Here is a 13784-nt window from a genome sequence, read left to right as displayed (position 1 = left end):
CCCGCAATCAAGGTACATGCCCTTGACTGGAATAGAACCCGGGACCTTTCAGTCCGCTGACCGACACTCTACCACTGAGCCAAACCGGTTTCGGTGAGTTCACCAAAGTCTTAAAACCCAAGTTGACTCCTCCTACTTGAACAGATCACATAAACAATCATGCCAGCAAACAAGGGACTGGTGCATCTCCCTCACTGTCTAACTGCATGGGTGTTAAGTGTCTTTAGTACAGAAACTATGACCTATTATAGATACTTAGCACTCCTTTACTGCATCTTTGAAAGCATCATTCCGACTAAAATAAAATAAAATAAAATAAAATAAAATAAAAAAACTAACTTAGCTCATTGGTTCTCAACCCTGGCGACATGTTGGAATTGCTTAGGCAGCTTTAGAAGATATCACTGCAGACATAGTAGATGTACTGTTTAATAATGGCAAATTTTGTATCAAAGAAAACAGGATAATTTCAAGAGAAACATCAAAAATGCTTTATTCAAAGTACTGGCATTCCTCAGATAGTCTGAGTTGATTTATGACCAGGCCACTGTTATGTTTTAAAATCATCCCTGAGTGATTCTATTTTCAGCCCAACTTGAGAACTATTAGTAGCCGCTCCATGAATGTCACTGAAAGTTGTATTTAATTTTTTAAAAACATAAATTTGTCTCTGAATTTGCTGACACGTTTTGAACCAGCACATCAGTCACTGTTCTCATGGGTGCTCAGATCATCTTTCCTGATAATGGGTTATTGTTAGGTTATCTGAGCTGAGTAACCACATGACAAAGATGCAAAGGCATTGTATGATCCGATGTGCTTTGCATACAAATTACTTCAACTAATCATGTTTTGAGAACATAATTAGCAGCCTAGGGAAAAATAAACAGAGATAGCTACAGGTTCTTCTGTAGCATCTTCAGGCCTTCATCTCTCTGGCATGGGAAAGCTAAATAAATGCACTCTCCTTTGGGATGGGCCAAATTGGAGAGTGGCATATATTATTCAGCACCTTTGATGAGTTACGGTACAATATTAATTAAATGTTATAACTGAAGGACGTTTTCTGCAAATGAGGATAACTTTATAATGTGATTTTTAATCTGACTATCTAGGCCATTAACAAGAAGTGACTTTTGTTGGTTTCCATATAGGACAATAAAATTACATGTTCCCTTAAAGTGAAACAGCATCTGCCCACACGTTACTGAAACATACATGAATACCAATGAGTATTAAATTCACCAAATTTATATTGAGCTCCTCTATTGTTGGGTAATGAAAAGCTCATCAGACCTAAGTATCTACAATATGATGTCAATGATCGTAAAATGAGCATTTCTGGTATGTGACACTAAGAGGAACAGTTGCTGATGAAAGCACTGTTACCATTGCTAAAAAAGTGAATTAATAAAAACAATAAGATTTTTGAACACTTATTTTGCACTAGTCATTCTGCCAAACCCGAGGCCTCACAGCAACCACATGAGATATCACTGTAATTTCTAACCTATGGATGGAATAATTAGGTTGAGAGAAGCTAAATCTCTTCCCCAAGGTTACATAATAAGTCACTAAGATTCACACTCCCATCTGTTAACAAAATAGCCCTTTACTATTTAGAGTCTATTAGAGAGAGAACACATTTTATTTTCAAAATACACTGTGAGAAGTTTTTTTCTCCTGTTTCTTGGTAACTCAAAAGAAGGATGTTTAGGTCAAACTCTGAGTACTTAGAAAGCATCCTGCAGACAGATCAGATTTCTTAAACACCTTAAACACTAGGTTTTGGCTGGACATAGTGCTAAACATGTATAGACAGCATTTGCCAATCTGCATGGGTAACTAACTTAGATAAAGAATCTGAGAAGTTTAGAGTGAGAAGAGATAGCCTAGCATTTGGAATGAGGAACTTGGAACGTAGACCAGTCAATGTACTTGCTGAAGGTCAGAGGAGCAGTTCCTGGCCGAGGAAGTTCAGTGCTCGTATCTCAGGCCCACTTTCTACATACAATGTCATCTTTTACAGTAAAAATGATAAGTTCTATAGATTTGGTGACCTAGGTCAAGGTTATTAGGCAAATTAAAATTGTTTATTATTACTATTGCTAAAATTTTATTATTTGCATTGTGAAAGGTTTGGAGCCAAGGAAATATATTATTAGATAAGTCTACTGGTTCTCAAGGGAGCAATTTTAATACCCAAGACCACATGCGGTGATATCTAGAGACATTTTTGACTATTCAGGATAGGGGAGAGGTGCTTCCAACATGTAGCAGATAGAAATCAGGGACGCTACTAAACATCCTACAATGAATAAAACAGCCTGTCCCCTTAAAACAAACACACACAAATTATCTGAGCCAAATGTCAACAGTGCTGAGGCTGGACTATCTTTCAGTTGTCTAGTACAACATCAGTAAGATCTGAATCAGGGCAATTGTGGTGGAGTTGAGTTCAAGTTTTATTCATTCATTAAGTATTCATTGTGGATCTACTTTTATGCCAATAACTGGATACATCCTGAAAAAAAAGATGAAGACTGGGCAGCCAGGTCCTCAGGGGGCCCACAGTGCAGTGGGGGATATGGGTGAGTGCTGAGCTACTCAAATATAACATGAGAAGATTGTGGTGATAGAAACACATGCAGGGATTGAAGTACATGAGGGTGAGCTTCCAACAAGAGGCTTACAATCTGTTGGTGGAGAAGACATTAAAAGTTGTCATTATTTAATTTCAGCTGATCTGTGTGTAATGAAAAAAATTCTACCTAACATATATATAGCATTATAAAAGTAGTGGGCCTACACGTAACTTCTTGGTCCATGTAATACTCCATTAAAGGGGGTACAATTTTAAGATAAAGAGATAAGAAGAGTCCTCTCCTGGTTGATCAAATGTCACGTGCAGAATTAGAAGAGGAAATGGTGACCAAACCACAGAAAAAGGTGTGGAAGGCAAAGAGGAGGATGATAATGGGTAATGCAGGAGGAAGAATGTGCAGCCCAATCACTGTTCCTTACCCAGCAATGGGCATCAACTGCCAGGAACATCAAAACCATGTCCACGGACCGTAGTTGAAACCTTTGATGTTGTAAAACTAAATAGAACCCCTCAATGCAGCCTGCTGGTACAGGGTATGATCAGAGCTCTGGAGTCACCTACCTCCTCCTAGATACTTGGGAATGTCATTATTTAGAAAGGTCTTGTGAACTTTGGAACCGTGACTTTAGCACCCACACACCCACATACATACTCAGGTATATTATTTGTTTCAGTTTCAGTAAATTTTAAGAGAGACTATTGCAGTGGCTATGAATTTGCTTAATTAAAAGCCATCAGAATTAAAGAAATAAAGCATCCCCTAAATGCAGCATTTCAGTGAATTGTGCCCCTTTTAGAAAGTCATTTTAAATTGCAAATGAGGCTTCCAAGTTAGTTTGTTTTTAGAGAGATTACAGCTAAAAGCGCCAGGAGTTTTGGGAGGGTCAATCTTATATTTTCTTTTTAATGAAAACTGGCTTTGGAGAGCAATGGCATTCCTCTAATTTCATAGCATTTATATGAAAGATTGTACCTTTCCCAGCGGTAGTAATTAAATAACTGAAAAAATTAAGATAATTGGGAATTAGTGGTGCACAAAGAGCACAGCGATTTCTCTTCCTTTAAAATACATGTGTGAAGTGAGCAGAGCAACTCTGTGTTACAATGGTGGCTCTGTGTAGTCTTTAAAACATTTACTGCACAATTTACCTGGGATGTGATTAAATGAACAGTGAATTAACAACTGGTAAACAGAAGCACAGCAGCAAAGGAACCAGCACAGATAAAAGAATGTAACAGCCTTGATTCTGGATTCTGGCTATGACCTCCTACTTGCTGGATGTAGTTGCCATGGTATCTAGCACCTCATTGTTACTCAAAAACTGAATATTGTTGGAAAAATGAAACAAAAAACAGAAAACAAGGCAAAAGATGATAATTTGTGAAATATCACTAGAACTACCTTGGTTTCTCTCAGAGTGATGTTCCTATTTGGGGTAAGTGATAGCAAATCAATAGTAAGGTCCTATTAATTCCTAGAGAATATTCACCTGAATTTAGTACAAGCGAAAAGGCAGACTTATGTATTAGGAGGTAGACAACTTAGACATGATTTTACACTGACAAATTATTTCTTGTCTTTGACATTCTGATAATTTGAAGTCATTTGAATGTTGAGTTGACATATATATTCTTTAAAGCAGCACTGATATGGTTAAGAGCACACACACACTTTTTTCTGAAATGGCACTTAACTCAAACTTCTATCATTAACGATAGCGAGGTGTGATAAAAATAATTAATGAAACACTTGCATTTTTTAGTTTTAAGAGAGCTTTACTTTGTGATATGAGTTTTAGTATTTCCAAATTTCCCAGAGGGCCCGAAGAGCTTGCTACAATGCTCTTGCAATTATAATGATAGAAAAACAATGACAGATGATGGCTTTGTTTCCAGGGAATTACACTGGAATGTAGAAAATAAACATGGGAAACTGGAACACTTCCTATGTTATAAATTTGCTTTGAACTTGTATACTTAGCATCCAAAGTTTGGTGACTTTCCCAGACCAAACTGAAATAGTGTGGTTCCTTGTCTACATTAGGAAGGTGAGTTGACCTGCGACTTAAAATGTAACACCGAGTGTCAAAGCTGCCAAAGCAACTGTAACAGATTGGATGAGGGAGAGAGTAATTGAATCTGGACAGAGCAAGCAATTAATTCCACGGTTCATCAAATCACTAAATCTCCCTACTATTTTTTTTTTTAAGATTTTAAAACAAACCCCTTGATACCCAAAAGGCTTCCTTCTTGTCAATTAAGCATGTAAAACCACATCTGCTTTTTCAGGATAATTAACGCACTGACACTTAAATCAACTGATAAGAGCACAAGTCAGTGCCATCAGTTAATTAATGCTTTAAGAAAACACACGGTGAGTGCTTACTATGTCCCAAGCAGTATACCAAGTGCTGGGGACGCATCCGTGAACCAGACACAGTCACTGCACTCACAGAGCCTGTGGTTGGCCAGTGTCAGAGCTGTGGTTAAGAGCTGATCCTAATTTCAGGCTTATCAGGAAGCAACTGTGGGTCAAGGCTGGACATAGGAAAGCTGTAAGGGCCAGTCCGTTCAGGTAAGCAAGTAAAGGGGGAAAGGAAGAGGTCAGACAGTGTTGAACAGGAGAACACACACTATTATAATACAACACACAACAACCAAACACAACGTGCCCTTAGAACAAACTGTGAGCACTAACTTCTACGTGGCACCTTCTGCTCTGCAGGCCTGAAGGGGAATGGGGAGGGGGAGCTCCAGGAAGAAGTGGAAAGTCAAGTAGCATGAGAAAACAGCTCCCCTCTCCCCCCCAGTTCCAGTGTGTACCCCTAGGCCCCAGCAGGTCAAAACCAAAATTGGATGGTCTATAATCCTGCCCAGTCCTCGCAATCCGATTCTGACTTATGTTTCAGAAGATAATTAAGTGATGGAACAGGAAGGCCACCTCCAGGAAGAGGGGTTCCAACACGGATTCTGAGAAGAATGAAGGCCAACAGAGTTGCTGTGGAGGAGATAACTGGATGGGGCCTTATCGCCTGACCCACAGACATCCCCTTTCTCTTTCCCTACTTTAACCTGAGCAGATCCTCTATGGTTTATTGTTCAAGATTATTAATGAAAGTGGCTTTTCTGCTTTAATAATATGAACACAGCCAGGCTGGCTTGGCTCAGTGGGTTGAGCATCAACCTATGAACCAGGTGATCACAGTTTGACTCTCGGCCAGGGCACAAGCCTGGGTTGTGGGCTCAATTCCCAGTAGAGAGCATACTGGAGGCAGCTAATCAATGATTCTCTTTCATCGTTGATGTTTCTATCTCTCTCTGCCTCTCTTTCCCTCTGAAATCAATAAAAATATGTTTTATAAAATGAAAGTAAATGGAAGATAAATACTAGCTAATTTAGTACTAAATTCTCTAGTATTTAGTAAATTATATATATATATATATATATATAATTATAAATGTATAGATAGATATCTATATCTATATCTAACAGGATATAGATAACAGGAAATAAATATATAAATATACTTATCCTATATAATAAAAGGCTAATATGCAAATTGACAGAATGGCAGAATGACCAGTCACTATGATGCACACTGACCACCAGGGGGCAGATGCTCAATGCAGAAAATGCCCCCTGGTGGTCAGTGTGCTCCCATGAGGGAGCACTAATCAGTCAAAAGTGGGCTTAAGCTGTCAATTGGTCATCCCCCAAGGACTCCCAGACTGTGAAAGGGCACAGGCCGGGCTAAGGGACACTCCCCCTCCCCCCCAATGCCCCAGTATATTTATATTAAGAAATGTATAACAATTTATAAAATAAAAGAGGACATACACACATATAAATTAAAGTGAAGTCATTTTGGCTCTCATGTGGCTCTTTCCTAAGATATTAGCTGTACTACCTGCTAGATGGGTGCCATTAACCAAGTCCTCTCATTCATTTAAGCCTGTTTCCTCTTAAAAATGAGACTAATAATGGTATCATCTCCTGGTATGGTTGCTAGAACTCAATCAATATATAGAGTGCTTAGAACATAACCTCTTATAGAGTTCCCGATCACTGTCATATATTTTCCTTATGTGGCCAAAGGCATCTGTTGCATCAAGGATTTTAACTGTATTGTTAAGTGATGGAGGAAAAACACCAGCATTTGTATTCTGCTTTTGACTTTTAACTAAGACTTTTGAATTACAGCGATTAATAGTTTTTGATGGAGAGGCTTTGCTTGTGAGAAAAGTGTATATTAATTCCAAGCCCTTTCTTCTGCACTTTAAGAGCTAAGCCAGGATGATTCAGAATGTGGATTTCCACTGTGAATAATTATGCTAGTAGAGTATGTATTTCCTTGTGAGCAAAAACATAAGGTAGGATGTTGAATGGAAGGTGGGTTGTATGGGAGTCTCTATCACCAGGAAGAAAAAGCAAAGAGCCTTCCTTCTGGTGAAGGAGGAGAGTAGGGGAGCAGGGGTTCATATCAAGGTTCAGTGTCCTGACCTGCACTTGAAGAGAGGATCAGCAAACAACATGCCCCTGGGACTTGGTCAAAGTGCGAAGTGAGTGAAAGAAAAGTGTACCAGAACCTTCCAACAGGATACCATACCTCCATATTATCCCTCAGATGGCATGAGAGCTGGACAAAGCGGAGGGTAAAAGTCTTGAAATAGAGCCCTGAGTCTAATTCCTCATAGATGGCACTACCAAGTACAATACTCTGAGGTCCCCATGTGCCTAGATCAGAAACACACCAAGTGCGCACTCACCTGGGGAGGCCTCAAACTAAGACAAGAAGACTTCAGAGAGTGGGAAACATGTCACTCTAGAAACAGCAGTGGGCCCCAAACTCCATCTAGAGCCCGCCAATCAATAACAGGAAAAATAAGCCACTTTAAGGCCAACCTCACAGCAGGGTACCCAGAAGCTGCCCCAGACCATTAGGATTTACAAGTCTTCACCAGTGGCCTGCTTGGGAATTAGGAGGGAAAAAGGAAATGTGGATAATTAGCCATGAAAGGGATTTATACTTCGATGACCCTTTCTCCTAATGAACCAATCAAACAGAAAGAGATAATTTTGAACCGGAAGAAACTATTGCATTTGAATTTGTTTTTATTCATTTTGTGGATTCCCCACATCTCTGTCATGGATTGCTACTTTTAGGAGTTGAGTTCCAGAGCAAGTTACAGAACATGGAAAACAAAATAACAACAACAACAACAACAACAACAACAACAAAAAACTACTTTTCTTGGTCATTTCAATTTGAACCGGATAAAATCGGACCCCTCTATAGAACATAAATGACCTCCAGGTATTGCATTATTTAGCCACTGCTAATGGAGCCACCACCTTCTCCCTTCTCCTCTCTTCCCCAGAAGATCCTTTTCCGTTCTGTAGAGGCTTAGTGCACAGGGCTCTGAGTAGTCACATGGATGTGAAGTTCCTAAAGATGGTAATTTTTATATATGCCTAATACCCAATGTCCTTCCAAAAGCCAAATTACCCTTGGATGGGAAACTCAGAGTTTCCTCCAGGGTGATGACTACTCAGTGAAAGTTGCCCATGAATCAGTAACTAGTCCTTATTTCTACTGAATCATCATGAATCATTTATTATGAACATCCAGCTCTTGCTTTTAATAACTTCCCCTTGGGTGGGTTGGGAGGAGTGTCATGAAACTCTTATAATTAGAAGCAACCTCAGAGAGAATCTAATCTAATTTTCTACATAAACCGAGATCAGGTAAGCCAGGTCACTTGCTGGAGGCTACATAATAAGTGGCCCACGTGAGCCGTAAGGTAAGTCCTCCTGGCTCCAGCCCAGAGCCATCATCAGAGGTGGTCCATAAAGGTACCAGGGCGAGCTCTCCGATCCACTGATTGGGCCCAGCATTCCATTTATAGACATTTGTGATAGAGGAATTACCTGAAAACATCAAGCACACATTGTTAGCTCCTGCAAAATAAGGAAGTTGGGGCAGGGTTAGCCACATTTTCCGAGTGCTTGATTTCCTGAGAAAACTACCACTAGCTAAGAACTGAGTGAAAGTTTACCTATTTGATGAACACGAGGGAAGGGAGTCTGTTTTAGGTTGGGTTCAGAAGAGGGAAGGTGATTTGATTTATGGGTCTACAAAAAGCCAACTTTATTGCAGAAGGAAAGTGCCTTCAGTTGAGAATTCCTGGGTTTTATTGGAGTTCGGTAAAAAGTAGAAGCTATTGATGTAGGAGGTGAAAGTCTGTGACAGTCTGGGTATTTTTACAACGACTTCCTTCACAGTGTGTTCATTTGAAAAATAAAGAGGTCTTTACAGTTAGTGGAATTTTAATGAGGATGACAATGGCCCCCCAGATGCTTACAACTCATTTAAATAACCCATAACCTCTGTTTCTCATGAAAGGGAACATGCCAATGTAAGGTATTACATTCTTTTGAAAAACTTTACAGTTTCCACAGGCATTTTCAATAATTTTCTTCTATATTCTGTAATTGGTAAATTGTAGAATATGTGTTACTATGGGAATGACCTCTGGTCTATCTATTACTCAAATACATGAAAGATAAGCCTTGGAGATATGTCTCTACCCCTAATGACTTTCAGCACTGTTTACCCCTGAATATTTCCTTCTTCTGTTATATGCTTGAGCTGTGAGATATTAGAGTAAGTATTGTAAAGAAGGCAAATATGGAATTAAATAGACAGGGTCAATGGGGAGACAAGGGGAACATCTGTAATACTTTCAACCATAAAGATAAATTTTTAAAAATAAATAAAAGCATAAAGAAAATTAAATGAGATTTACTTTCTGGAAAATGAATCAAGAGAGCCTAAACAATATAGAAAATGAATAAGCGATGCCATTGGAGTTAATATTTGTTAATTCATCATAATTGTTTCCTTCCATAAAATTCAAACTTTAGCTTGCATATACATCAGAATCATCTAGACTCCGATTCTAGAGGGTCTGTTGAAACCACTGAATGGGAGAACATATTTGCCAATGACGCCTCTGATAAGAAGTTAAAGGTTCAATGCAAAAGATGCCCCCTGGTGGTCAGTGCGCTCCCACAGCAGAAGCACCACTCAGCTGATCCAAGGGTGTCCTACACAGGGCTCATGGCCCAATCCCCACAGGCTACACTAAAGGACTCACTGGTGCACGAGATGAGCCAGGCCTCTAGTTTATAATTTATACAACTCAACACCACAAAAGCAAAGAATGCAATTAAGAAACAGACAAAAGACCTGAATAGACACTTCTCCAAAGAGGATTTACAATGGCCAACAAATGTATGAATACCATTAATCATCAGAGAAATGTAAATCAAAACCACAATGAGATATCACCTCATACCTGTCGGAGTGGCTATCATCAAAAAATCCACAAATGACACATGTTGCTAAGGATGTGGAAAAAGAAAACCCTTGCGAAATGGTGGTGGGAATGAAGACTGGTGCAGCTACTGTGAGAAATAGTATAGAGTTTCCTCAAAAATTAAAAATGAGCTGCCTTACAACTCAGAAATTCCACTTCTGGGGAAAAATCTGAAGAAATCTGAAACACTAATTCAAAAAAATATATGCACCCCTATGCTCATTGCAGTGTTATTTACAATAGCAAAGATTTGGAAGCAACCAAATACCCATCATATATATCAAAAAGCTGTGGTATGTTTACACAATGGAATACTCCTCAGCCATAGAAAAGGAAGGAAACCTTACCTTTCTTAACAGCATGGATGGACCTGGAGAGTATTATGTTAAGTGAAATAAACCAGTCAGAGAAAGACAAGTACCATATGATTTCCCTTATATGTGGAATCTAATGAACAAAATAAACTAACAAACAAAATGGTAACAGACTCAGAGATACAGAGAACAGACTAACAGCTATTAGAGAAGAGAGAGTTTGGCAGACTGGGTGAAAAAGTGAAGTGACTAAAATAAGAATAAACAACTCACAGACACAACAATATGGTTATTTTCAGAGGGAAAAGGAAGTGGGGAAGGTAGAAGAGGATAAGGGGGGGAGATAAATGGAGACGCCCCCCACCCCATGATCATAGCAGAATTATTTACAATGGCCAAGACATGGACTTCATCTAAGTGTTCCTTAATGATAAATGGATAAAGAAGTTGTGGTTTATATATACAATGGGATATTATTCAGCCATAAAAATGAGGAAATACTTCCTTTTTAAGGCTAATATTCCATTGTACACACATAATACATTTTGTTTACACATTCTTCCTTCAATGGACATTGCATTTATTCCAGTTGGCTATTGTGAATAATGCCGTTATAAAATATGGGTATAAAAATATCTGCTTTTGATTCTTTTGAGAATAAAACCAGACATTGAATTGCTTATACTAAGCATCTCAAATGAATAATTATACTTCAACTTCAAAAAAAAATTGTATTATCCTCATTTTAAAGGTGAGGCACTCAGAATTCACCTAACTTTCTCCAGGGCCCACAGCTGGTAAGAAGTGTTTGCTTTCCAGCACAGGCAGGCTGGCTCCAGGGCTCAGATCCCCAGAACACTGAACTGTCTTCTCTACCTTAAGAAAGCATTTTATTTTTCATAGACAACTCCCCTCATTAATACAGACATTAATTTTCTACAATGAAGGTGGAAGTAATTACCTTTCAAAAATAATGGCTAGCGTGGGATTAAATACTCAAGTGTATGTAAGAATTTTGTTAGACGATAAAGCAAATTATTCTTTCTAGTTTGTTCATGTACATACCTCTCTAAATTACTTCTGAAACAAAGAGGGCTACACCGTTTCTAAAATCTGCCATTGAGGAGTCAAATCTATTTTTAATTGCCCAAAAAGCTAAACTTTAGGCAGTAAAAAGACCATCTGACATGGAGTGGAATGGGCTTTTGAATGATCAGATAGTAGGAGTGGCCCATTGTCAAATATTTAGTAATCTGCATAATTAAACCAAACTATCCACTGAGAAATCCCTGCAGTGGGGAATTACATGTAGTTAAATGAGTATGGTGCACGAATTAGAAACCACAATCTGAATGTTACAGGGAAAATCCAGCAAGTACCCATGACACAGGGTAACAGAGCAATGTGACTGAGAAAATCATAGGAGGCCACTATCATTTGAGCCATTAGATTCTTTACTTATTTCTAGGATGCACCTTCCTCCTATGTGGACTGCCTACTTCCATATGAAAGACTCAAAAAGGCTGGTGTGTGTGACAGTTTTTATTAAGTGTGAGAGGAAGACAGTGGATTAAAATGGTTCAAAGAGATGAGGGTATTATTAATTATGGATATTTTAAATATATTTTAAAAATGTGCATTTATTCTCCTTGATTTGTAATCAGGATGTGGTGGGCTTCAAGGCCATATGTAGGTGAATAAGTATCTTCATTCTTCAAGAATTGTCTCAGATCACACATGGACATTCTTTTCTTGCAGACCTCAATGCTCTGAGAATATTGGAAGATTATTAGAGCATTGCTGTGTTTTGAATGAAAGCCAGCCTTCAGGTAAGAGAGACATAAGAGAGGAAAGAAGTATATGAGATAAAGTCATTTCCACCCTGACCAGTTTGGCTCAGTGGATAGAGCATCGGCCTTCAGACTGAAGGGTCCCAGGTTTGATTCTGGTCAAGGGCATGTACCTTGGTTGCGAACACATTCCCAGTATGGGGTGTGTAGGAGGCAGGTGATTGATGTTTCTCTCTCATTGATGTTTCTAAATCTCTATCCCTCCACCTTCCTCTCTGTAAAAAATTAATGAAATATTTTTTAAAAAAGAGAGAGAGATAGAGAGAGAGAGAGAGAGAGAGAGAGAGAGAGAGAGAGAGATTAATTGGTTGCCTCCTGCACACACCCCAGTTATGTGCCCCTGATCAGGAATCGAATCCACAATCCTTCAGTCAGCAGGCTGACATTCTAACTGCTGAGTAGCACCAGTCAGGCTCACTAATGCTTTTAGATTAACACTCAAGATTGCTATTTCATGCATTTAGAACTTTATATTATCATTGACAAACAAGGATCTCTTATCACATACTCTTTGCTTCCACTTTCACTTCAATATTTTTCTCTGCCCATTTCAAAGGTTAGTGAAAAATATGGAGAAATACAAATTAAGGATATACAATTTCAGGCCTTTTCTCTTTTTAAAACATATTACCTCCACCCCAACTCAAACCTTTCTTTGCATGTGTATTTTCTTGTATGCAACAACTTCAAAATTATTTTTCTGGTATTTAGATGTAATATTTAAACTTAAATATATTTTGGACAAGGGTCTCAAGATTTTTTTTTTTAAAGAAACCATGATAAATTAGCTAGATTTACTATTTATGTTATTATTCCATTTACCTCTCTATTAGCTTGTAAGTTAGTGTATTCTTTTATTTTTTTAAGTTTCTCTAGAAATTGTAGCATTCATTCTTAATTAATTGAAGTCTAATTTAAGCTAGTACTTTGCCACAGCCTTGTCAATGCATGCACCTCAGAGAACTTGTCCCTTTCTCTAGCTAGCTCATGGACTGTTGATATTGAATATTTCATTTTATGTTAATTTCAAATTCCACAAGACATTGTGATGTACTGTCATGCACAATAAATGATGAAGTAGCTTTTTAATTTTAGGGAGGGTGCAGTTTATTAAGAAGGGGAAGGTGTGCTATAAAAGTTGCATGGCCTCCATGCCCCTCATGTGCTTGTCATAAAGCAAGCTGAGTGACTAACCACTGAGGCACCATTGACCAGACACAGTATTTTTTAAGCTGAGTATTTGTTATGTTATTCCTCTTATCTTTGTGTTTGTGTGTCATTTCCATTTTCTTTACTGTGGTAAAATACACACAATATAAAATTTACCACATAAACCACTCTTAGGTGTTCAGTTCAGTGGCATTAATATGTTCATCACGTGCAAACACCGCGACCATCATCCAGCTTCAACTTAACTCTTTCATCTTGTGAAACAAACTGTATACTCTGTAATCATCTTCACTTACATGTTTATCTGTATAGAATGTTTATCTAGTTTTACTTTCTGCTCTTCTGCCTTTAATGCCATTTTCCTGTTGCCTGAGGATACTTTTTAGTATTACAGTTGACTCTTGAACAAAGAGGAGCTATGGGTAACAGCCCCACCAATGCAGCCAAAAATTCCCATGTAACTCA

This window comes from Pipistrellus kuhlii, unplaced genomic scaffold (genome assembly GCF_014108245.1).
Source record: "Pipistrellus kuhlii isolate mPipKuh1 unplaced genomic scaffold, mPipKuh1.p scaffold_m20_p_17, whole genome shotgun sequence".
Lineage (NCBI taxonomy): Eukaryota > Metazoa > Chordata > Mammalia > Chiroptera > Vespertilionidae > Pipistrellus > Pipistrellus kuhlii.
Note: the sequence above shows the minus strand (reverse complement) of the source record.